This window comes from Cervus elaphus, chromosome X, assembly GCF_910594005.1.
Source record: "Cervus elaphus chromosome X, mCerEla1.1, whole genome shotgun sequence".
NCBI lineage: Eukaryota > Metazoa > Chordata > Mammalia > Artiodactyla > Cervidae > Cervus > Cervus elaphus.
The window spans coordinates 79,077,659-79,104,812 of record NC_057848.1 but is presented as its reverse complement, the minus strand read 5'-3'; the positions used below and the strand labels follow the sequence as shown (position 1 = coordinate 79,104,812).

General features: G+C 41.8%; 1 long non-coding RNA gene across 1 annotated transcript; it reads left to right on the top strand.

Annotated features, from left to right (window-relative positions):
• The first annotated feature begins 6,184 nt into the window (after positions 1-6,184).
• On the top strand, positions 6,185-12,765 carry LOC122689293. Its single transcript, XR_006339793.1, has 3 exons — positions 6,185-6,239; positions 8,625-8,632; positions 12,674-12,765. It is a non-coding gene; the product is annotated as an uncharacterized LOC122689293 (long non-coding RNA).
• Positions 12,766-27,154: the final 14,389 nt, after the last annotated feature.

Genomic DNA, 27,154 nt, shown 5'->3' with positions numbered 1-27,154 from the left:
TAAGAGACTGAGCCAATGGTCAGTAGTTTCTAAAGGCTCCCCTGGTGACCCTGATGTGTGCTAGGGCAGGGGTTGGAAAACAACAGCTCTTGTGCAAAATCCAGCTGGCCACCTGTTTTCTTACAACGTACAAGCTAAGATTGGTTTTCACATTTTAGATGGTTGAAAAAATGGCAAAAGAATAACATTTCATAACATAAAATACATGAAATTCAAATTGTGTCCATAAATAAAGTTTTATTGGAACACAGCTGTATGCCCATTCATTTACATATCATCTACAACTGCTTTTGTGCTACTTACTCATTTAGAGCTGAGTAAATACAACAGAGACCCTATGGCCTGCAAAGCTGAAAACAATTATTATCTGACCTTTTACAGAAAAAAAAATGCTAATTCATGATCTAGGTCATCACTTTTCTAAGAGGTCTACCTTCACAGACTCTGTAATCTCAAAAGAAACAGGTACACCACTCTCTAACTAAGAGGTTCTAAACCTGGGTCATGGCCTTCCTTGGGCTCACTCTATGAATGGAATTATGAACAAAATTTTGAATGGGTTTGCAGTTTTCTGGGGTAAGGTTTTATATCAAGAGTAATTTCTTCACAAGTTTTCCCAGATAGGGACTTCCTTGGAAGTCCAGTGTTTAAGACTCCACACTTCCAATGCAGGGGATGGGGGAGCACAGGTTCAGTTCCTGGTTAGGGAACTAAGATGCCACATTCTTCATGGCATGGCCAAAAAAAAGTTCCCAGATAATTAGTAAGCTGCCTAACTGCACAGGTAAAAGAAAGTAGTCAGGGGTGGTTGCAAATGAGTAGCATGAGATATTAAAGTTGCACCAGATTCAAAGTCATTGATGTCAGCTAATTGGAAATAGAAATACCTAAAGTCTAGCCATTAGCCATAATGTCACTAAATTTCATCATGGGGCAAAGAAAATGATCAAGTGCAATTGCAGAAGTGTTGTGAGGACCAGGTCACATTATGGATAGGAGAATGCTTAGAAAAAGAATAAAGCATGATAATTATTCGTTTCTGTTTAAAAGTTCATTTCTTTTAATTAAAAAAAAGAAACCCAAGCTATCAGATCATGGAAAAAAATGTAGGGACTATCCAGAGGAGCTCTATATTCACTCGGAAATATAGAAATAATTCACTTGGAGTGCGGCATTAGAGCTATGTATAGGATTTTCCAAATATTTGGAAAGTTGTCTAAGAAATATATAAACATCATTTTCCCATGGTCCCTGATGACCACATTCAACCTATTTCCAGAATTACCCAAAGGTTAACTCCCCAGGTAAATAGAGGAAAATTTTCTCTTAGGCTTGCATCAGTAATTACAAAAAAGGGGTTTGTGTGTGCATGCTAGCTCACTTCAGTCACGTCTGACTCTTTGTGACCCCATGGAGTGTAGCCCACCAGGATCCCCTGTCCATGGGATTTCTCAAGCAAGAATACTGGAGTGGGTTTCCATGTCCTCCTCCATGGGATCTTCTGACACAGGGATCCTGCTTTGCAGGTGGATTCTTTACCACGGAGCCACTGGGGAAGCCCATGAAGAAGAGCTAAATGTCCATATTATTCTTCAACTGTCTTTCAAGTAACTTGGAAAATATCCTTGCCCTTACCTCCCCAAAAGCAAGCAAACAAATGAACAGAAAAGAAGATTCTTCATCCCAGAAAAGATGGCACACCGATCTTTGGAAAAAGCATTCTAATGTGGTTGGCATGTCCAGTTTTTTCTTTTTTCCAAATGTTTGCTGTGTTTAAATTTTGTAACAGAAAGATCTCATAAGTGATACCATAATGTGTTTGAGGAAAGACTTATGAATGTCAGTTCTTTAAGATCTTTTCCAGTATGTCAGGATGCTTCTAATATATAAATATTATCATGAGCATGTAACAGAACACTTGCCTTATTTAACCTCATCCACTGGAACTGTGACCCTCCAGTCACAGGAATCCAAGTCATGATAACCTCAAATTAAAAGGAAGCAAGAGCTGCTGGACCACTCTCCCTGTGCATCTGGCTGTGGGATGCTGACATTAATGTTTCAGGCTCCTTGACACTCACTGTGATTCTCTGATGCAGTTCACCTAAGAGGACCCTCATAGCTTTAAGCAGTTAAACTATCTTCCCCCAAGTAGCTTACTCATCCCCATAAACAAATTCCTAATGAAAATCTGGCTCAAATAAAATTTGTAAAAGGCCCACTCCTTAGGTTCCCGGGGGTTTTATGGTATGTGTGTGCTAAATTTTGTTTTTGCTGAAGACAAGCAAAATCAGCACATGGCTCATTAAGAAAAACCAAATGGTATAGATGCTAGCATTTTAATTGTGGGTGGGCTTTCAGGTTTCACAAAATGGCCTATTTAAAATAAGTTACATGCACTACAAGGTGAACTGCCAAGGAATCCCCTTTAATTGGGTCATCCCCTTTCTTGGCCCGTACCTGGGAAAGGGGACAATTAAGGACCCAGGCTTCATTTCACAGGTGGTTTTGGGAGGCGACCTCATTACTTTATAGTCAGAACTCATATACCCGGTCACTGAGGAGAAAGCAAAGAGCAAGGAACTTTACTGAAGCCCATACCATTTTCTCTTCTGATCTATTGCAAATGTTCTCTCCCCAAGGCACAGGAAGGACACATGGAGTGCATCTTGGCTACAACATATGGTGCTGAAGCAGCAAGCTAATAAGTCTTTAGCAGTACTTGACAGTAGTAAGAGATCAATTATTGTCACATAAATATTAAGTAGCTCCCCTAGTACTCTGTTGCAATGAGAGTATATTTAACCACGATAACTGCCTCCCTCTTAATAGCAACCGAATTTGCCTGAGAAACAAAATGTCACCCCATCAAGTGAAGTTCAATTAAAGGCTCAGTTGGTCCAAAGTTGTTACTGCTGTTGCTGCTGCTTCTATCTGTAATGAAAGCTAAGATGTGAAACAAGTACCTGTTACCTTCCGTGGAGAATGTGATTCTATCCTGCAGGTGATGGGAACTTTTTGGAAGGCTGCTCAATGGGGATTTTGCCTAGGAAATTCTGACCTCCTAAATCCTATGAAGACATTGAACCTGGCCCTGAGATCTGAAGCACAAAGTCTTTTGCCCTGGAGGTTCCAATTTTTTTTTTTCTGGAGCAGATTCTAGAAATCAACCCCCTAACAAGAACTGACTAAGTACAACTAATTAGCTCAAGCCCCCACTCCCCAAGTCTCAGCTTTCTCTGAGCAGAATTAGAGAGAGTAATGAAAAAAAAAAAAAAACAACTCTCCAAGAGGTTGAAAATCCCAAGATTCAGATGCTTATGTGATCCCATGATTCTGAAGGAATCATGTAGTCTGGAGAGCTCAAGTACAGAATTTCTAGGCTGGGTCACTGGGAAATACCTTCCCACTATTCCAAAGCTAGAATGGGAAGGCATTCTGTGAAAACTGAATGCATCTCCCCTGATTTTAGTTGTAAGTCTGATTCCAGTGCACTAAGACACTCCAGCTCCAAAGAGAACAATGATGTCTGCTTACTAAATCAAGAAGAAAAACATTTTAATTATTTGAGAGTATCAGCAGTTGTGCACAGGACAGGTGAGAAAGTATTCAAAGCATCAAGACACTCTTGACTGAAACAATAAATAAATATCAACACACATATCATTGTAGAAAGGATATTTATATTCTATAATCAGAACCCATTGGCTGTAGGGTCAAGAGAAGAAAACCCTTTCTCTGAACCGAACATGAGACAGCAAAGCAGCGTGTGTCGTGTACTGGAGCCAGACTGTTTGGGTTCAAATTGTGGCTGGGCCACTGACTTGAGCAAATCACTTAGCCTTCCTGTGTCTTAGTTTCAATCCATATTTTTAAAAAAATTAAATCCTCAACTCTAGAATTCATCTTTATTTTTAATTTATCTCCAAAAAACAGCAGCTGCCACCATTTTAAGTCCCCTATCTGCCTCTGAGTTTCTCTGGGCACAAAAGCTCAAAGATTTCTAAGCAAAGATTTTTCTTTGTGGGGGTGCCAGGTGCTGCAAGGAAGGCTGAGGCCAACTTTGTTGAAAAGACAAAGCTTTACCCCCATTTTCAACTGGGCTTTGGAGGGTGGCTGCAGATCAGTATGAAATGTTCTCAGAGGGGCCCCTCCCCGCAAAGTTTCATGAGAAGCTCTCCCAAGAAGCAAAATCCCCTCAGGCTGGCAGAGTTAGGGAGAAACTATTCATTTCCAGGGGTGTTATTAATTGTTGTGACACCTGCCTCTGGCGTCTGCACCTTTTGCTGTAAATAAACGATTGGCTAGGGCCAGAGCTTTGCCTGCGACGAGATGATTAGAAGAAGCAATGTTTTGGTAAAACCGCCCGCGCAGCGCCTCCCAGCAGCCCCTCCTCCACACATTTTTCTCCCTGTCCCCACTACCCTATTTTTTTTTAATGAGGAAAAAAGAAACCTGTCTTTTCTTCATATTCTCATCCCAGCTGGTGTTTATTTCCTCTCCCTTTCCCTCCCCCTTCACTACACTTAGAGGGAAAATTAAAGGAAAAGTGGTTTCTAAGCAGCTGAAGTAATGCCTCATTCTGTGGGTAAAGGTCAGCAATTTGGGTAGGAGGGGGTAGCAAGGCAGGAAAATTCAGTGAAATTACCATGAATGAGCAATGGCCGTTGGACCTACAGCACCCCCCTGGCCCTTCTCCCCATGTCAAGGTTAGTTGTTCTTCTATATCTTATCTCATTTTGAGTACAAGCTTCCAGAATTCAGGGATGTAGCTTGCTTTACACTGTTACCAGATCTAACATAATCATGGCTAACATTTGCCAAGTGCTAAAGTTCTCTGGTGGCTCAGAAGGTAAAGAATCTGCCTGCAATGCGGGAGACCTGGGTTTGATCCCTGAGTCAGGAAGATTCCCTGGAGAAGGGCATGGCAACCCACTCCAGTATTCTTGCCTGGAGAATCCCATGGACAGAGGGGCCTGGAGGGCTATAGTCCATGGGGTCACAAAAGAGTTGGACAAAACTGAGTGACTCATACACACACACAAACACACACACACCCATATACCAAGCACAGAGATAAACACACATGCATTATCTCCTTCAGTACTCATAGCAGCCCTATAGGATCAGGACTCATGGACCCTCTGCCAGATGCAGAAACTGAATCAGAGAGGTGAAAGGAACCACCTAAGTTCACACAGTGAATAAGAAGAGGAGGTTTCAAAGTGCACATGGGTAACCACATCTCACATAGACTGTTTTAGTTGTCCCAGATCACACATGAGCTCATTATGAGTTCAAGCTTTTGGAAGGCAGGTTGCAGCTACTTTTCCACTAGAGACTAGCTTACTGGAGGCACCCAATCCACATAAAATAATCCTTCTCATGCCTGGAAACAGCAAAGCTAGTCTTCAGAGTTTCTTTGATAGCTTTAGAAAAGACCATAAATTCTAAGTTACTCTCCTGCTCTTGTGTCTGAAAATGAGAGGTGAGCTATGAGCCCAACAGTATTATTCTGAGGTAAGGAATGGCCCTTTGTATATGAGTATTCATAAGTTCCCCTCCCCCAACATAAAGTGAAGAGAAACAATATAAGCAAAATTAGGAAGCTATGTTTTAAAAATGGAAGAGTAAATTTAGTGCTCCTGAGAGTGAGGAACTCAACAGGATGACCTGGAAGAGGCCACTGAAGTTTCACAACTCAGACTCTGTCAATCTCCTCCATAAATACCCAGGCTATTCTAGGCCTGCTTCCTCTCTGGAGCAGATGCCACCAGTCTCAGAACATCATGGGGGTAAAGATGTAACAGGCAAAAGAGGCAAATATGGTGACACCACTGCACATTCAGTTAGGGCTTTATATTTTGTGAATCACCAGTACCTGGATGATCTCATTTGCTCCAATTATATGGGGGCCAATTAGCACCAACCCCATTTTCCACACTAGGATCACGAGACTCCAGGCAGTGACTGGACATGGCCCAGCTTCCACAGTTACAGAAGTAACACAATCGGGATTTGAAAACAGGTCAGCTGACTCCAAACCCCTGCATTTTCCAATAATGTACTTTAAGTGCTAGGAATTTGGTTTTTGTTTTGCTAAATTGCACCAGATAACAGAGGCTTCCCTGGTATCTCAGCTGGTAAAGAATCTGCCTGCAAGGCAGGAGATCCATGGGTCAGAAAGATTCCCTGAAGAAGGGATAGGCTACCCACGCCAGTATTCTTGGGCTTCCCTGGTGGTTCAGATGGTAAAGAATCCAGGTACAATGAGAGAAACCTGAGTTGGATCCTTGGGTTGGGAAGATCCCCTGGCGGAGGGCCTGGCAACCTACTCCAGTATTCTTGCCTGAAGAATCCCCATGGACAGAGGAGCCTGGTGGGCTACAGTCCATGGGGTCGGAAAGAGTCAGACATGACTGAGCGACTAAGAACTGCACAGCATCAGATACCAGAGAACATCCAATTTCCAGTGTCGATATTGAAGGCCTGATACACACGCTAGAGGGTCCCTGAAAAGTTTCTATGCTCTTATTGAGTATGGTTAGGACATTTCTGGTACATGTATCACCCAGCCATACATCATTCCATTTCTGGCTCTGGTAACCCTCTTCTCTGAACTCCTAGAGAACGTAAATATAGAAGAGTCTCACTCTGTGCAGTTTTGCACATATACTTTATTTGAAATAGTGGTACACTCCATCTTACCAGGTTTGATGTTGTTTAAACATTTGAGTTCTGTCTCTCCAGACAGACAGATTAAAAGGTCCTATATGTTGTGCTACTGTACCCAGGGCTGTGTTTTCACTGGTAGACACTCATATATATATATATATATATATATATATATATATATATATGTATGTATATGTATATGTATATATATACACACACATATATATGTATGCATCTATATGTATGTATGTATATATATATATATATATATATATACACACACACACATATATATGTATGTATATATATGTATGTACCTCCACATTACAGTCAACAAGGAGGTTAGTTATAGACCCTCAGCAAATCCAGCAAATGATATTGAAAAAACATAATGCTTTACCGAGTACCAGCACTGGGCTAGGAGCTTTATGTTCTTTATCTCATTTAATTGCCTAACAATTTTCTGAGGTTGATACTATCATCATTTCTAATTTTCAGAAGAAACTAAAGCCTAGAGGAATGGTCCTCAGACATTTGTTCTCAAAACCACTTTGTGTGTGTGTGTGTGTGTGTGTGCTCAGTCACTCTGTAGTCTCCAACTCTTTGCAACCTCATGGACTGTAGCCTGTCATGCTCCTCTGCCCATGGAATTCTCCAGACAAGAATTCTGGAGTGGGTAGCCATTCCCTTCTCCAGGGGATCTTCCCGACACAAGGATCAAATCTGGGTCTCCTACATTGCAGGCTGATTTTTTACCATCTGAACCACCAGGGAAGCCCCTGAACCACTTTACATTCATAAAAAGCATGAAGTACCTCAATGAGCTTTAGTTTGTATGGCATATATGTATCTCAATATTTGTTGTTGTTTAGTCCCTTGGTTGTGTTTGACCTTTTTGTGACCCCACAGACTGTAGCCCGCCCAGCTCCTCTGTCCATGAGATTTCCCAGGCACGAATATTGGAGTGGGCTGCCATTCCCTTTTCCAGGGGATCTTCCTGACCCAGGGATTGAACCCATGTCTCCTGCATTGGAAAACAGATTCTTTACCATTAAGTCAACAAGGAAGCCCATTTTAATATTTAGCATATTAGAAATTAAAACCCAGACCACACTTTGAAAACCATTAGACTGGAGGGTTGATTAAGTGTGTAATATCACTCAAGGGCTGCCCTGGTAGTTCAGTGGTAAAACATCTGCCTGCCAATGCAAGAGACACTGGTTCGATCACTTATCTGGGGAGATCCCACATGTCATGGAACAAACGTAAGCTCGTGCACCACAACCATTGAGTCTGTGCTCTAGAGCCTGTGAGCCACAACTACTGAAGCCCATGTGCCTTAGAGCCTGTGCTCTGCAACAAGAGAAGCCACTGCAATGAGAAGCCCATGCACTGCAAAGAGTAACCAATTAAGACCCAGCACAGCCAAAAATCAATAAATATGAATATTTTTAAATGTTTAAAAAAAGATAACTCATAAAGATTTGAATCACTACAGTTTGAGTGCAGAGGCCCCACTTTTAATCAGTGGATTATATTGTCTCCCTAAAAATATTTCTTTGATTTGCTCTTGAGTCAGGGAGAAAAGGGGTAGCTACATAGGTAGGGAGTAATCATCATGATGGCAATGAGAATAAATGTTAGAAAAGCCCAGTGGCATGCTACAGTCTTTCCTTAGCTGGGGATGGCTGGTTGTTCCAAGTCCTGGGACCTCACTCTTCAGTCTGCCCTAAGGTCAGAGCAAGTATCTTGCCTGGAGCCTTGATCACCCTCCCTCTTATCTACAGCCTCTTGCCTTCTTCCTCATGCAATGGTGGGGAGAGGAAGTTTTACTGCTTACTGGTTGTGTGACCCGAGACAAATGACTTATTTCTCAAAGTATCAGTTTTCTCACCTGTACAACAGAGATAAGAATAAAACCTATCTCACATCTGTGGCAGGCTTCCAAGGTGGCTCAGTGGTAAAGAACCTGACTGCCAATACAGGAGACGCAAGAGACGTGGGTCTGATCCCTGGGTCAGAAAGATCCCCTGAAGGAGGAAACAGCAATCAACTCCAGTATTCTTGCCTGGAAAACTCCATGGACAGAGGAGCCTGATGGGCTACAGTCCATGGAGTTGCAAAGAGTTGGACACAACTGAGCACAAACACACACACCTGTGACTGAGACTAAATAATATGCAAGTTTTTTAGCACAGAGATAGCCATGTACTCAATTAATTATTCAAAAGGCTATCAAAACCAGGAAGCAAATACTATTACAAAAAAATAACTTGTTAAGCGATTCCTTTCCATGATGCAGTGTACTATTGTTTTAAAAGTAATAACTCATTTAATCTTCACACAAGCTTTACAATTGGGATCATTTTGTCAATGGAAAAAAAAAATGGGAGAAGTTAGGCGGCATGTCCAAGGTCACAGAATTCACAAGTGATGGCCCTAGAAATCAAACCCAGGTTTCCTCTTCCCAGAACCTGAGCTTAGAAACACAGAGATCCCCTCAAATATAAGTCAAAGCTGCTATAAGTGTGCAAGTGAGCAGCTATAAGTGTGCAATGCTATATCCACTGGACTCAGACAACCACATCGTTATCTTCAAATCTCTAGATCCAACACGAGCATGAGGAAACAAATGAGAGTGCTTTTCCTTGACGGTGTAAAAAGGTCAAGGAGATGAGGATTTTTAGTCTTTGTAGATGGGATACCCACCAGGGTTGCCTATGGATGGCAAGATTAGAAGGCATAATGTCCGTAGCATTACTTATGTTTTTCCAAAGCATAAAATTTCTGCACCAAATAAATGGCAACCCCTTACTTCATTCAGTTCTTCTTCACTGACTAATATAACGGCCAACATGCTGAACTGCAAGCACCTAGTTGGCCCTGAGGCCACATTGTGGAAATCAGAACCACTCATTGGTGATCTGCTAGGGAATGACTGGTTTATGGGTCCCTTATTTTCCTGTCACTTCAAAGTAAAATGCACAAGACACTTATTTCATTTTCCACTTTGCAACTTAGGCTGTCAGGGCAGCTGCTGGATTTTTGCTTTGTCCTCGAGTTTACTTCTCCTCTGGAAACATTAGTGATATTCACAAGGCAGGAGCTGCAAAAATCAAAGGATCCCTTCACTACCTGTCTCAGTTCAGTTCAGTTCAGTTCAGTCACTCAGTCGTGTCTGACTCTTTGCGACCCCATGAATCACAGCATGCCAGGCCTCCCTGCCCATCACCAACACTTGGAGGTTAATCAAACTCATGTCCATCAAGTCAGTGATGCCATCCAGCCATCTCATCCTCTATCGTCCCCTTCTCCTCCTGCCCCCAATCCCTCCCAGCATCAGAGTCTTTTCCAGTGAGTCAACTCGTTGCATGAGGTGGCCAAAGTATTGGAGTTTCAGCTTCAGCATCAGTCCTTCCAATGAACACTCAGGACTGATCTCCTTTAGGATGGACTGGTTGGATCTCCTTGCAGTCCAAGGGATTCTCAAGAGTCTTCTCCAACACCACAGTTCAAAAGCATCAATTTTTCGGTGCTCAGCTTTCTTCACAGTCCAAATCTCACAGCCATACATGACCACTGGAAAAACCATAGCCTTGACTAGATGGACCTTTGTTGGCAAAGTAATGTCTCTGCTTTTTAATATGCTGTCTAGGTTGGTCATAACTTTCCTTCCAAGGAGTAAGCGTCTTTTAATTTCATGGCTGCAATCACCATCTGCAGTGATTTTGGAGCCCCCAAAAATAAAGTCAGCCACTGTTTCTACTGTTTGCCCATCTATTTGCCATGAAGTGATGGGACCAGATGCCATGATCTTAGTTTTCTCAATGTTGAGCTTTAAGTCAACATTTTCACTCTCCTCTTTCACTTTCATCAAGAGGCTTTTTAGTTCCTCTTCACTTTCTGCCATAAGGGTGATATCATCTGCATATCTGAGGTTATTGATATTTCTCCTGGCAATCTTGATTCCAGCTTGTGCTTCATCCAGCTCAGCGTTTCTCATGATGTACTCTGCATATAAGTTAAATAAGCAGGGTGACAATATACAGCCTTGATGTACTCCTTTTCCTATTTGCAACCAGTTTGCTGTTCCATGTCCAGTTCTAACTGTTGCTTCCTGACCTGCATACAGGTTTCTCAAGAGGCAGGTCAGGCTGTCTGGTATTCCCATCTCTTTCAGAATTTTCCACAGTTTATTGTGATCCACACAGTCAAAGGCTTTGGCTTAGTCAATAAAGCAGAAATAGATGTTTTTTCTAGAACTCTCTTGCTTTTTTGATGATCCAGTGGTAGGTGCCCAATATGCTACCTGTCTCAATGACATCAAATCAAGTAATGGGGTGAAACAGACAACAGGGGAAGGAGGGGAAGGAGTTGACCCAAAGAGTATGAATCAAAATGCAGTGCTATCTCTCTGCCACTGGTGTCAGAAGGTGTAATATCTGTAATGAGCAGCTATACACCATTGCTTAGTGTACTGTGAGGGCTGCTTTTATAGCTCAGCTGGTAAAGAATCCACCTGCAATGCAGGAGACCCCAGTTCAATTCCTGGGCTGGGAAGATCCCCTGGAGAAGGGAAAGGCTACTCACTCCAGTATTCTGGCCTGGAGAATTCCATGGACTGTATAGTCTCTGGGGTCACAAAGAGTCGGACACGACTGAGCAATTTTCACTTTCACAGTGTACTATGAACCAAGGGCTTTAATAAGATAATTGTTGTTGCTTAGTTGTATCTGACTCTTTGTGACCCCATAGCCTGCCAGTTTCCTCAGTTCATGGAATTCTCCATGCAAGAATACTGGAGTGGATTGCCATTCCCCTCTCTAGGGGATCTTCCTGACCCAGGGATTGAACCTGTATCTTCTGTGCTGGCAGACGGATTCTTTATTAGTGAACTACCAAGGAAGCCCAGTGAAATAATGGCTCACATTTACTGACTGTAGTAAATATGCCAAGCATACACTTTACATATATTAACTCACTTAGTCCACACAACAAAACTATGATGAAGAGAAAACTGAAGCAGAGATCTCAAGTGATTTTTCCAAGGTTAAACAGCAAGTAAATGGAAAAGTTAGGATTTGAACTCAGATAGTCAGGCTCCAGATCTGCATTCATATGCTATACTGCCTCTCTTGACAGAGTAAATGGTGAGAAATATTCTACTTTCATATACTGGATCTTGTTTGATGTGTCATTCACGTGTCCACGTATCCATCAAACCACTGCTGAGTACCTAATGTAAATGAAGAATTATGCCAATAATGAGGAGCCTAAAAGTCACAGGAAATATTTCTGCCCTAGTGAAACTTTGAGTCTAAAATGGGAAACAGACATTTGTCTTTTAAAAATTACACCAGTAAACCACAACTGTGACAGGTGACGCCAAGGAATATCTGGTTCTTTGAAAACAGGCAACAGGGGACCATGACCTTGAAGGAGGTGGTGACCCACTACTGGGAACTCTTCTCTGAAGAAGTGACAATTGAGTTGCAGTCTCACGAAGTGGGAGAAGAGCATTCCAACAGAAGGAACAGCACGTGAAAACTTTTTTTTTCCTTTTCTCCCAAGCTTCTTTGACAGCTGCACTGGGCTCGTTTCTCTGGCCTGTTTGAATTAGATGGTTTGCTTTATCATGGTGAGACAAACATGAAAAACCTAAAAATAATGGCTTCCTTTTTTTAAAAGCAGCCTGGTTGCAAAAAAAGATTTCAAGCTCAGGGCTCACCACTTTTTCTCTTTTCTCTTAATGCCCAAAGATGAGTGGAGGTGTCAACGAAGACTAATTGTTCCAATTGCAGATTAATTTGCCTTTTTCTTCTGAACTGGTTCTTAAAGTTCCATGGTGACAAGGGAAGAAGGGTGATTCAGAGTTGGAGGCTCTGAGAGATGGAGGGTAAGGATGCTTCCATCTATCCACTAACTTTGGAGCCTGAGCAGGGACCTCTTAGAATCCATTTGAACGTGTGCTGTCAGCCTTACTGGAACTTGGAATCAGGCTGGTAAAGAATCCGCCTGCAATGTGGGAGACCTGGGTTCAATCCCTGGGTTGGGAAGATCCCCTGGTGAAGGGAAAGGCTACCCACTCCAGTATTCTGGCCTGGAGAATTCCATGGACTGTATAGTCCATGGGGTCGCAAAGAGTCAGACACAACTGAGCAACTTTCACTTTCACTTCTAGTCAAGAAAGACACATCAGGAAAACAGCTTCCCATTCGCAGTGGCCCCACACTTGCTGTGTCCCTCTGACTTGAAGGCAAAGCTGCTTCCACTCCTTACTTGCTAACCACAGAGCCCCAGAAGTACCCTGACATACAGGTCATTAAAACTGGAGCCATAACTCTCCACCCAAGTGGCCAGGAGCTGCTTTATTGATTTACTTATTTTGGCAACAAATAAAGGTTAAGGATACTCTTCCTACCTTTGAACATGAAAAGCTTAGCAATTCATATCCCAGCAGGAGCCACAGCCCTTGGGCTACCGATTTCTTCACTCTGGGCCTCAGATTCATTATCCCCACAATACAGAGAGAGGCTGGTATAAATTATCTATAAGGTTCACTTCAGGAGAATATGAAAAGCAGTAGCATCGCTATTCATGGGAACCCCTATTCCCATGGATGGCTATAAACATAGAATTAGACTGCCAAGTTTGAATCCCAGCTCCACCTCTTGCTAATTATATGTAACCCTGGGTAAGTTTTTTATGAGCCTTAGTTACCTCTTCTGTAAAACGTGAATGATAACATAAAGTGGGGAGTATAATAATACTTACAATATAAAGTTGTTTTAAGGCTTAAATGAGGTAATACATGTAGAAGAGAAACCTGACACCCATTAAGCTCTCAATATTTCTCAACTATTATTCTTCATGAACCCATTTGCTCTAATGTCACAAGGATAATTAAACAATTCAATGAGGACCACAGAAGTACCCATCTAGTGTCACCTGTGATTCTCTTTGTTTACCTCAGTTACACAGGTAAGTATTAAATAATTACATTGTCCAATGTAATTATGCATGTTTGACAACTGTTGCTACCAGAGAAGGCAATGGCACCCCACTCCAGTACTCTTGCCTGGAAAATCCCATGGATGGAAGAGCCTGGTAGGCTGCAGTCCATGGGGTCGCAAAGAGTCAGACATGACTGAGCAACTTCACTTTCACTTTTCACTCCCACACATTGGAGAAGGAAATGGCAACCCACTCCAGTATTCTTGCCTGGAGAATCTCAGGGATGGGGGAGTTTGGTGGGCTGCCGTCTATGGGGTCGCTCAGAGTCGGACACGACTGAAGCAACTTAGCAGCAGCAGCAGCAGCTACCGATAATCCATTCTCGTACTCGTTTGGTTTTTGAGTTTGAGTTCTGTAAAGAATTTTGTCCTTTCTTCATTGTGAACCTCTTAAGATATTTCAAACCCTTTTTTTCTCAAATACAGTTATATAATAGATTTCTCATAATTTCACATATGTAGTTGGAGTCAAAATATGCCAACCCTGAAGGGACTTTTATCCTTCCTTTTAGAAGAGTCATATTTCATGCACATTTTTAAACACCAAGGTTGAGGCTTTCTTCATTTTATTTAGATGCCTGGAGATAGTGAGAAAAATCTGTGAAGACTCGCTGTTGTTTTTCTTTTTCTCCGGAATCAGTAGTGACACTGATTTATAACTTAATAGTGATTCCATCGAGTACTTAATAACATAGATTGCACCCTAATAAATGCATTTCCTGTAGGCTTAAGTGACTAACACGTTGATCTATTAGACTGGTATAATAATATAGGCAGCTTCTTCTTGGTTACTGAGAAATTTTCTAAGGAATAGGCACCTTCTAAAATAAGAATATTAAATAAACATTTTTTCCCACTGGTAGATTCTTTATACCAATTAATTCTTACCTGGGGAAGAGAAATGCATAATTTCATATTCTCAGAATATGCTCACCATGTGTATTTTGAAGAGCGGGCCCTTTTATTTTAGTTAATGTTAATTATCCTTAAAACGTTCAGGATCATTAAGAGAATTAAGATGTTTAGTACTCTTCAAATGTACTTAGCAATGTCAAGATTCTCGTTTTGCATTTTATTTTCTGATTTCTCAATCTAGGTCAAATCTGCATGCACTGTGCTTCTCCAAATGTGCTTTATCTTTTTTTTCTCAGTCCTTGAGCACTGTTACATGTTGATCAGTTTTAAAAAAATATCTTAACATACAGATGTTTGTACTTAGCATCTGTCAGTAATCCTGTGATTAATGACTCCAGTGTTGCCTAGCATGTCCAAACATCATAAGGCTTGGCTAATGTTTTGATCAGGTCTGAACAGCGTGTTTAAGAGCTTCTCTTAAGGACAGCTAGAGGGTAGGAAGTAATCACGTTGAATGAAGAGTCCAAGATTTTGCAACTTGTGGTGAAATCTTTCTGAATATTGATTCCCTTTGCTAATAAGCTCAGAAGTTCAAAGCAAGGACCGGAGGCCATGGCTCCCCCTTGCCTCCTTCAGACAAACTGCACTCCTCCTCCTTCTAAATGGACAGGATTATGAAACAGAATTTTTAAAGCTATGTTACCCCCAGACCTCTTTTCAAGAGTTTCTGTTACTAACATTAACTTAAATTCCCTCTGCCAGAACCAAGTTTTCAAATAAATTACACTCAGATCATTCTTCCCACCTCATCCTAGTGGTATTTTAAAAATGATGCAATGTGGATAATTTCATATCTAATGGTGAGGCTTTTAAAATTCAGCCTCAGGTAAATGAGCATTGCTCTTGATGAGTAGCAAGTAGGTGTGGCAACTGGCTGCTAAGCCTACAGAGGGTACCAGGCACTGGTAACTCAGATACTAAGGCAATTTGAAGGTTTTCTCATCTCTTGTCCCTAAGAGAAGCAGAAAGAAGCTCCACTGTACCCCAGAGAGTTGGGGGCCAGTACCTCACTATACGGTAGGTACACGAAAGTCTATGTCAAATAATCAATGAAAAAAATCAATGCCTATTTTGTTTTTAGTCACATCAAATAAAGAAAGCCCACAACTCCCCCCTACCCCACCACCACCCACATGTCTTGGTGCCACTCCAGAAACAAACATTGTCATCATGTGTTCTCATTTATTCCTCAGAAAGACGGACTGTATGTGCCCAGTGACTAAAAACATCAGTGTATTTAGGAAACCTTAATCAAACTAAAGGCTTCCCAGGTGGTGCTGAAAGTGAAAGAAAGGGGAAGTGTTAGTCATTCAATTCTGTCTGACTCTTTGCAACCCCATGGACTGTAGCCCACCAGGCTTCTCAGTCCATGGAACTCTCCAGGTAAGAATACTACAGTAGGCTGCCATGCCCTTCTCCAGGGGCTCTTCCTGACCAGGGACTGAAATCAGGTCTCCTGCATTGCAGGCAGATTCTTTACCTTCTGAGCCACCAGGGAAGCCCACCCAGGTGGTGATAGTGGTAAAGAACCCATCTGCCAATGCAGGAGTGGTAAGAGATACCGGTTCTATTCCTGGGTCAGGAAGACCCCCTGGAGAAGGAAATGTGAACCCAGTCCAGTATTCTTGCCTGGAGAATTCCATGTACAGAGGAGCCTGCGGGACTATAGTCCACAGGGTCGCAAAGAGTAGGACATGATTGAAGCCACTTAGCACGCGTGTGTGCAATCAAACTAAAGGCTTAAAAAGATGCCACTAGATTGAACATGTAACAGACCACTGGTTACTTTGAAAAGAGCAGCTCCAGTCGAGTGGTGAAGGCAGAAACCACCCTGCGGTGGGGTGAGGCAAGTGGGTGGGAAGGCAACAGAGGCGAGAAATGTAGGCCACACTTTTAAGAAATTTGCTGGCAAAGGGAAGGATGGAGACAGAGAATAGCAGCTTTAGGGAGATAACTATTTCCCATAATCTCCCTAAGAGACGAGGGTGTTTTTAGGGAAGGCATTTATTTTATTTGGACAAATTTCTGGGCCTTCTTCGCCAAGGGTAAATCAGTTATGGAATCAGAAAGGTTGTAGATACAGGAAAAAGAACAAAGAAAATCATAAGGTGGTTCCAAAGAGCAGTTGAAGACTAGTCTTGTCCTTGGAGGCAAGAGTGAGGCACACATCATCCTTTGCAGGGATATGGATGAGGAAAGAATACACTGGAATCCAGAGAAATGTTGGCTTCCCTGATAGCTCAGTTGGTAAAGAATCCACCTGCAATGCAGGAGACCCCAATTTGATTCCTGGGTTGGGAAGATATGCTGGGGAAGGCATAGGCTACCCACCCCAGTATTCTTGGGCTTCCCTTGTGGCTCGGATGGTAAAGAATCCACCTGCAATGCTCAGGAGACCCCAGTTTGATTCCTGGGTTGGGAAAATCCCCTGGAGAAAAGAAAGGCTACCCACTCCAGTATAGTCCATGGGGTCGCAAAGAGTTGGACACGACTGAGCGACTTTCACTTTCACTTTCAGAGAAATGTTGAGAGGTAGAGGTAGCGACCTGGATGTGTTAAGGATATAATAAAGGGATTCAGGATTGAAAAGAAGAGATGGGCTGTGAACTCAATGGTTTGGCAACAGTGGTGACTAGTAGCGAACAAAAGGCCTTCTTGTCTCCTGATGAAGAGCAGTCAAGGGGGGCACTTGAAGTCTTTTCTTAACCACTGGCACCAGTAAGAGTAAGGCTCTGGCCTCTAATGAAAGCAAATGCTATCTGACCAGACCCCATTCTCCAAGTTTTGGGTGCAAGACAAATGACCTGAGAGCAAATGACCTGGTGGAACAAGCAGCCTACCTGCTATGTTTTGCAGGAAAAACTAGAAGAATATTTTTAGCCCATGGGGCTCATCAGTTCTAAAACTGTCTTCCTGTCAGTGGAGTGGGAAGGGTCTGCCTGATTTACATAAAAAGTAAATCCTAATTTATAAGTGAGGTCGAGTGGGAAGTTATCAGAAGTCTCTCTGGGGGAATTCTCTGGTGGTCCAGTGGTTAGAACTTGGCACTCTCACTGTCAGGGCCCTGGGTTCAGTCCCTGATGAGGGAATTAATATCCTGCAAGCTTTGCCCTGTTGCTGTGGCCAAAAAAAAAAAAAAAGTTTCTCTGGCTTCCTGGAAAGTTTTAAAGCCAGGCTCAGATCATTCCAAATTCCATGTCTCTTGCCCCATATTTTAAAACCTCACCGCTGTGTTTGGACTATGTCGCCTCCCTGCCTGTTAACTCAGAAAATTCTCCTCTACAGACAGCCACTCTGTCTGAATTCCCAAGTTTAACCACTTATTTGGGTTAAGGCTATGTTTTATAAACACATATCAAAATCAGAGAGATCACCTAGCAATACATGGGCACTAAGTGAAAGAAAGTGAAAGTGAAGTCACTCAGTCATGTCTGACTCTTTGCAACCCCATGGACTATAATCTACCAGGCTCCTCTGTCCATGGGATTTTTCAGGCAAGCATACTGGAGTGGGTTGCCATTTCCTTCCTCAATACATTTGTATGGAGCTCTGTGTCAGATTAGTTTGCTATTACCTTGGGAGCGTGGACCTTAAGCAAATGAAGCACCACAGAGGTATGGAAGAAGTAGGACATGATGTGCTGCCAGGAAACCAGATTAGAAAGTGGCAATACAGTGTGGGAAAAATCAGGGCACTGGATTCTGAAGCAGCTCTCATCTAGAGTGTCTGAAAAAGGGTTTAGTGGCCCTCTAGAAGACAACTTTTACCCATTATATATTTTTCCTAGGTCCAATATGAGGTCCTCCAGAATGTTATTTCTATGAGAGCACATGGAAAAATGATTCATGCTCCTGCTCTCACTAACATATTCCAGGTTACTGTTTTAATGGAAACAAAGCAATGCTGTGATAGCTCCCATGGAGAAAGATCAGTTAGTTCAGAAGTCTCAACCCAGAAACTACCTCAATTCAGGCTCAGGCCCAAAGAGATATTCAGAAGGCCAGGGAAGATTCACTGCCAAAAGTCCTTGTCGTGACCCACGATGACAAAGATCATTTTCTCCCTGGAAAAGACCTGTCACTTTCCATGGAGTAGATGCCTTAGGTTGCATATATGCCTGGGAGGGGGAACACACTTACTTCACCATATACTGTGATTTTTATGATTGAGATGAAAGCCTATTCTGGGAGCAATATTTTCGTTTTTCCAAAATGGAGATATCTTGGAACTTCCCTGGCAGTCCAGTGGTTAATCAATGAAGTCAAGTGGGAAGTTACTAGAAGTGTCTCTGGAGGACTTCCCTAGTGGTCCAGTGGGTTAAGACTGAACTTCCACTGCAGGGGGCGAGAGTTCAATCCCTGGTTGGGGAACTAATATTCCACATGCCGCTTGGTATGTACAAAAAAAATAGAAATACATCGTTCCTGTGATTATAGAAGTAATACATGTTCTCTGTAAACACTCAAATAATACAAAGGTGTGTGTGTGTGTGTGTGTGTGTGTGTGTGTGTGTGTGCACATGCACGCACTAAGTTGCTTCATTTGTGTCCCACTCTGTGGGATCCTATGGACTGTAGCCTGCCAGGCTCTTCTGTCCATAGGATTTTCCAGGCAAGAATACTGGAGTGGGTTTCCATTTTCTCCTCCTCCAGGGGATCTTTCCAGCCCAGGGACTGAACTGGTGTCTCCTGCTTGGCAGGCAGATTCTTTACCACTTAGCGCCACCTGGTGGTGTCACTTCTCCATAGAGAAAAAGTTGTCTATAACCGGAGGAGCTAAGACGGCAGAGGAATAGGACAGGGAGACCACTTTCTCCTCTACAAATTCATCGAAAGAACATTTGAACGCTGAGAAAACTTCACGAAACAACTTCTGACCGCTAGCAGAAGACATCAGGCACCCAGAAAAGCAGTCCATCATCTTTGAAAGGAGGTAAGACAAAATATAAAAGATAAAAAGAGAGACAAAAGAGCTAGGAATGGAGACCCGTCCCGGGAAGAGAATCATAATAGAGGAAGTTTCTTAACACCAGGAAACCCTCTCACTAGCGGGTCTGGGGGAAGTTTTCGAATCTCGGAGGGCAACCTAACTGGGAGGAAAAATAAATAAAACCCACAGATTACACGCCTGAAAGCAACTCCCAGCAGAAAAGTACCCCAGACGCCCAGATCCGCCACCAGCAAGTGGGGGCGGAACGGAGAGGAGTGGGCGGCATTGCTTAGGGTAAGGACCAGGCCCAAATGCCCTGAGGGCAATCGGAGGGAGCTAACGTGAGATAGCAACTTAAACTGTGGGATAGCAAGACAGAGAGAGAAAATTAACCGGCCTGAACACACTACCAGCCGTTCGCAGAACAAAGGGACTGAGCAATTCCAGAGAAGAGCTAGCCGGCTGCGGACCGGCCCATCCCCCACTGGAGGCAGGAGGCAGGGAGGAAGGGAAAGGGGCAAACTCGGCCCCAGAGATGGCATCCCCTACCAAACTGCAAACAGGCTCCCAGTTTCTAACCAAAGACTTCCTGAGATTCTGGATGGTCGACATCCACTGGGAGGGTCGCAGATAGTGGCCAGCTCCGGAGAACAAACACAAGGCGCACGCACCTGACTGGCACGTGTGGAAACTGAGGCTGGGACCCTGGAGGGAATAAGGCCAACCGCACCTGGGGAGATTGCACCCGTCAAGCTCCTGGATGCCTGAGCTGCTCAGGCCAGGGAAGGCACAAAACGCAGGCCAAACCGAGTCTGCGCTTTTGTGGAATACCCGAAAACTGGAACCGCACTCAATGCAGGGCCAGCTCCATATACAGCAGCTGGGAGCCTGAGCAATGTAGACGGGGAAAGCATACACCTGTGAGCGGGGGCAAACCCAGTGTGGCCGGAACACTGCAGGTCCTCCCCACACAGGCCAGTGACATTTGTCTGCAGCGCCCCTCCCTCCCCACAGCACGACTGAACAAGTGAACCTAAACAAGAGACCACCTCCGGCCGCCTGTGTCAGGGCGGAAATTAGACACTGAAGAAACTGGCAAACAGAAGCCAAATAAACAAACGGAACCGCTTCAGAAGTGACCGGTGCAACAGATTAAAACCCATGTAGGTAACACTGACTACACCAGAAGGGGCCTACAGATATCAAGAAGTGTAAGCTGGAATGAGGAGCTGTCTGAAACTGAACCAAACCCACATTGACTGCAACAGCTCCAGAGAAATTCCTAGATATATTTTTACTTTTTTTATTTAAAAATTTTTTCTTTTTTTTCTTTTTATTTTTTCACTTTTATTTTCTTTTAAAATTCCCTATCACTCTTCCATTACTCCTTAACTTTCATTTTCATTTTCATATATTTTTACTATTTTTCTTAATTAGAAAAAATTTTTTTCTTTTTTTATTTTTTTTCTCTTATTTTCTTTCAAAGTCCTCTATTACCTCTATTACTCCTTAATTTTCATTTTCATTTCACTATAACCTTGCAAAAAAAAAAGAAGAGGCCCTATTTTTAAACTGAACTTCATATATATTTCTAAAATATTTTCTGTTTTTGTTTCTGTTTATAATATTGTATTTTTAAGAGTCTAACCACTACTCTAGATTTTTAATCTTTGTTTTTCAGTATTTGATATCAATTTTGAACATTTAAGAATCCAACCTTCAGTACCCAGTTTTACTCATGAGTGTGTTGATTACTCTCTCCCACTTTTGACTCTCCGTTTTCTCCCTCAGATCACCTCTATTTTCTCCCTCCCCCTTTTCTTCCCAATCCAATTATGTGAATCTCTGTGGGTGTCTGGGCTACGGAGAACACTTAGGGAAAAGAGAACTGCATAGACCTGTCTCTCTCCTCTCAAGTCCCCCTTTTCCTCCTCCTGCTCATCTCTATCTCCCTCCTCCATCTCCTCTTCTTCATGTAACTCTGTGAACCTCTCTGGGTGTCCCTCACTGTGGAGAATCTTTTCACCAGTAACCTAGAAGTTTTACTATCAGTGCTGTATAGTTGGAGATGTCTTGATACTACTGGAAGAATAAGACTGAAATCCAGAGGCAGGAGACTTAAGCCCAAACCTGAGAACACCAGAAAACTCCTGACTACAGGGAACATTAAGTAATAAGAGACCATCAAAAGCCTCCATAACTACACTGAAACCAACCACCACCCAAGAGTTAATAAGTTCCAGAGCAAGACATACCATGCAAATTCTACAGCAACGCAGGAACATAGCCCTGAGCATCAACATACAGGCTGCCCAAAGTCACACCTAACACATAGATCCATCTCAAAACTCACTGCTGGACACTCCAGTGCAATCCAGAGAGAAGAAATCCAGTTCCATGCACCAGAACACAGACACAAGCTTCCCTAACCAGGAAACCTTGACAAACGAATTGTTCAACCCCACCCACTGCGGGAAACCTCCACAATAAAAAGGAACCGTGGACCACCAGAATACAGAAAGCCCACTCCAGACACAGCAATGTAAACAAAATGAAAAGGCACAGAAATACTCAACAGGTAAAGGAACATGAAAAATGCCCACCAAACCAAACAAAAGAGGAGGAGATAGGGAATCTACCTGAAAAAGAATTTAGAATAATGATAATGAAAATAATCCAAAATCTAGAAAACAAAATGGAGTTACAGATAAATAGCCTGGAGACAAAGATTGAGAAGATGCAGGAAAGGTTTAATAAGGACCTGGAAGAAATAAAAAAGAGTCAATTAAAAATGAATAATGCAATAAATGAGATCAAAAACACTCTGGAGGGAACCAACAGTAGAATAACAAAGACAGAAGATAGGATAAGTAAAGTAGAAGATAAAATGGGAGAAATAAATGAAGCAGAGAGGAAAAAAGAAAAAAGAATCAAAAGAAATGAGGAAAACCTCAGGGACCTCTGGGACAATGTGAAACACCCCAGCATTCGAATCACAGGAGTCCCACAAGAAGAAGACAAAAAGAAAGGCCATGAGAAAATATTCGAGGAGATAATAGCTGAAAACTTCCCTCAAATGGGGAAGGAAATACTTACACAGGTCCAAGAAAGCCAGAGAATCCCAAACAGGATAAACCCAACACAAAACACCCCAAGACAAATATTAATCAAATTAACAAAGATCAAACACAAAGAACAAATATTAAAAGCAGCAAGGGAGAAACAACAAATAATACACAAAGGGATTCCCATAAGGATAACAGCTGATCTATCAATAAAAACCTTTCAGGCCAGAAGGGAATGGCAGGACATACTTAAAGTAATGAAAGAGAATAACCTACAACCTAGATTACTGTACCCAGCAAGGATCTCATTCAGATATGAAGAAGAATTCAAAAGCTTTACAGACAAGCAAAAGCTGAGAGAATTCAGCACCACCAAACCAGCTCTTCAACAAATGCGAAAGGAACTTCTCTAGATAGGAAACACAGAAAGGTTGTATAAATGTGAACCCAAAACAACAAAGTAAGTGGCAAAGGGACCAAACCTATCAATAATTACCTTAAATGTAAATGGGTTGAATGCCCCAACCAAAAGAAAAAGACTGGTTGAATGGATACAAAAACAACACCCCTGTATATGCTATCTACAAGAGACCCACCTTAAAACAAGGGACACATACAGACTAAACGTGAAGGGCTGGGAAAAAATATTTCATGCAAACAGAGACCAAAAGAAAGCAGGAGTCAAGAACAAGACAAGGATGCCCACTCTCACCACTACTATTCAACACAGTTTTGGAAGTGTTGGCCACAGCAATCAGAGCAGAAAAACAATAAAAGGAAGCCAGATAGGAAAAGAAGAAGTGAAACTCTCGCTGTTTGCAGATGAAATGAACCTCTACATAGAAAACCCTAAAGACTCTACCAGAAAATTACTAGAGCTAATCAACAAATATAGTAAAGTTGCAGGATATAAAATTAACACACAGAAACCCCTTGCATTCCTATACACTAACAATGAGAAAACAGAAAGAGAAATTAAGGAAACAATACCATTCACCACTGTAACAAAAAGAATAAAATACTTAGGAGTATATCTACCTAAATAAACAAAAGACCTATACATAGAAAACTATAAAACACTGATGAAAGAAATCAAAGAGGACACAAACACATGGAGAAATATACCTTGTTCATGGATTGAAAGAATCAGTATTGTCAAAATGAGTATACTACCCAAAGCAGAATCCGTATCAATCTACCAATGGTATTTTTCACAGAACTACAACAAATAATTTCACAATTTGTATGGAAATACAAAAAAACCTCGAATAGCCAAAGCAATCTTGAGAAAGAAGAATGGAACTGGAGGAATCAACCTGCCTGACTTCAGACTCTACTACAAAGCCACAGTCATCAAGACAGTATGGTACTGGCACAAAGACAGAAATATAGATCAATGGAACAAAATAGAAAGCCCAGAGATAAATCCACGAACCTATGGACACGTTATCTTCGACAAAGGAGGCAAGGATATACAATGGAAAAAAGACAACCTCTTCAACAAGTGGTGCTGGGAAAATTGGTCAACCACTTGTAAAAGAATGAAACTAGAACACTTTGTTACACCATACACAAAAATAAACTCAAAATGGATTAAAGATCTAGATGTAAGACCAGAAACTATAAAACTCCTAGAGGAGAACATAGGCAAAACACTCTCTGACATAAATCACAGCAAGATCCTCTATGACCCACCTCCCAGAATATCAGAAATAAAAGCAAAAATAAACAAATGGGACCTAATTAAACTTAAAAGCTTTTGCACAATGAAGGAAACTATAGGCAAGGTGAAAACAGTAGCCTCAGAATGGGAGAAAATAATAGCAAAGGAAGCAATTGACAAAGGATTAATCTTAAAAACATGCAAGCAACTCCTGAAGCTCAATTCCAGAAAAATAAATGACCCAATCAAAAAATGGGCCAAAGAACTAAACAGACATTTCTCCAAAGAAGACATACAGATGGCTAACAAACACATGAAAAGATGCTCAACATCACTCAGTATCAGAGAAATGCAAATCAAAACCACAATGAGGTACCATTACACGCCAGTCAGGATGGCTGCTATACAAAAGTCTACAAGCAATAAATGCTGGAGAGGGTGTGGAGAAAAGGGCACCCTCTTACACTGTTAGTGGGAATGCAAACTAGTACAGCCACTATGGAGAACAGTGTCGATATTTCTTAAAAACTGGAACTAGAACTGCCATATGACCCAGCAATCCCACTTCTGGGCATACACACCGAGGAAACCAGATCTGAAAGAGACACGTGCACCCCAATGTTCATCGCAGCACTGTTTATAATAGCCAGGACATGGAAGCAACCTAGATGTCCATCAGCAGATGAATGGATAAGGAAGCTATGGTACATATACACTATGGAATATTACTCAGCCATTAAAAAGAATACATTTGAATCAGTTCTAATGAGATGGATGAAACTGGAGCCCATTATACAGAGTGAAGTAAGCCAGAGAGATAAAGACCAATACAGTATACTAACACATATATGTGGAATTTAGAAAGATGGTAACGATAACCCTATATGCAAAACAGAAAAAGAGACACGGATGTACAGAACAGACTTTTGGACTCTGTGGGAGAAGGCGAGGGTGGGATGTTTAGAGAAAACAGCATAGAACCATGTATATTATCAAGAGTGAAACAGATCACCAGCCTAGGTTGGATGCATGAGACATGCGCTCAGGGCTGGTGCACTGGGAAGACCCAGAGGGATCGGGTGGAGAGGGAGGAAGGAGGGAGGATCGGAATGGGGAATATATGTAAATCCATGGCTGATTCATGTCAATGTATGGCAAAAAAACACTACAGTATTGTAAAGTAATTAGCCTCCAATAAAGAAAAATAAATGGAAAAAAAATGTATCCAAATTTTGGTGTATGTAAGGACCAGTATATAGCTAGTATGGTTTAAATAGAACAAAATCTGTTTTCGAACATTCACTATTCAAAACACTTGGGTTCTTAATAGGTTATCCATATTTGTATGCTTTGATCAAATGTCATTGAAATTTAATGTGACTCATGCAAATAAAAGGATATCTTATTTTTTCCTGTGGGGGAAAATAGTTGTATATAACCATCCAGATTTTATTAAAACCTATAGAATCATTTCATTTATGCTATTTTGTACCTTAAATTTTTTCACTCCACAGTATGTCATAGACATTATGGAAAAATAACCTCCTAACAAATCTACCTTCCTGCATATAATAATGATAAACTCTGAAACAAAACACAAATAGACCACTACCTGAGAGATCCAAGTTAGGACACTGAAAAGATGAACTCCCCTGGTCGGTATGTGCCCAATATGTTACTGGAGATCAGCGAAAAAATACCTCCAGAAAGAATGAAGAGACAGAGCCAAAGAAAAACAACACCCAGTTATGGATATCACTGGTGATGGAAGCAAGGTCTGATGCTGTAAAGAACAATATTGCATAGGAAACTAGAATGTTAAATCCATGAATCAAGGGAAATTGGAAGTGGTCAAACAGGAGATGGCAAGGGTGAACATCAACAATTTAGGAATCAGCAAACTAAAATGGACTGGAATGGGTGAATTTAACTCAGATGACCATTATATCTACTACTCTGGGCAAGAATCCCTTAGAAGAAGAGGAATAGCATCATAGTCAACAAAAGAGTCTGAAATGCAGTACTCAGATATGATCTAAAAACAACAGAATGATCTCTGTTCATTTCCAAGGCAAACCACTCAGTATCAGGGTAATCCAAGTCTATGTCCCGACCAGTAATGCTGAAGAAGCTGAAGTTGAAAGATTCTATGAAGAGGTACAAGACCTTCTAGAACTAACACCTAAAAAAGATGTCCTTTTCCTTATAGGAGACTGGAATGCAAAAGTAAGAAGTCAAGAAACACCTGGAGTAACAGGCAAATTTGGCCTTGCAGTACGGAATGAAGCAGGGCAAAAGCTAATAGAGTTTTGCCAAGAGAATGCACTGGTCATCACAAACACCCTCTTCCAACAAAACAAGAAAAGACCTACACATAGACATCACCAGGTGGTCAACACTGAAATAAGATTGGCTATATTCTTTGCAGCCAAAGATGGAGGAGCTCTATACAGCCAGCAAAAACAAGACCAGGAGCTGACTGTGGTTAAGATCATGAACTCCTTAGTGCCAAATTCAGACTTAAATTGAAGAAAGTAGGGAAAACCACTAGACCATTCAGGTATGACCTAAATCAAATCCTTTAGTGAGAAGTGAGTGTAGAAGTGAGAAATAGATTTAAGGGTCAAGATCTTATAGACAGAGTGCCTGATGATCTATGGATGGAGGTTCATGACATTATACAGGTGACAGGGATCGAGACCATCCCCAAGAAGAAGAAATGCAAAAAATCAAAATGGCTGTCTGAGGAGGCCTTCCAAATAGCAGTGAAAATAAGAGAAGCAAAAAGCAACAGAGAAGAGGAAAGATATATCCATCTGAATGCAGAGTTCCAAAGAATAGCAAGGAGAGATAAGAAAGCCTTCCTCAGTGATCAGTGCAAAGAAATAGAGGAA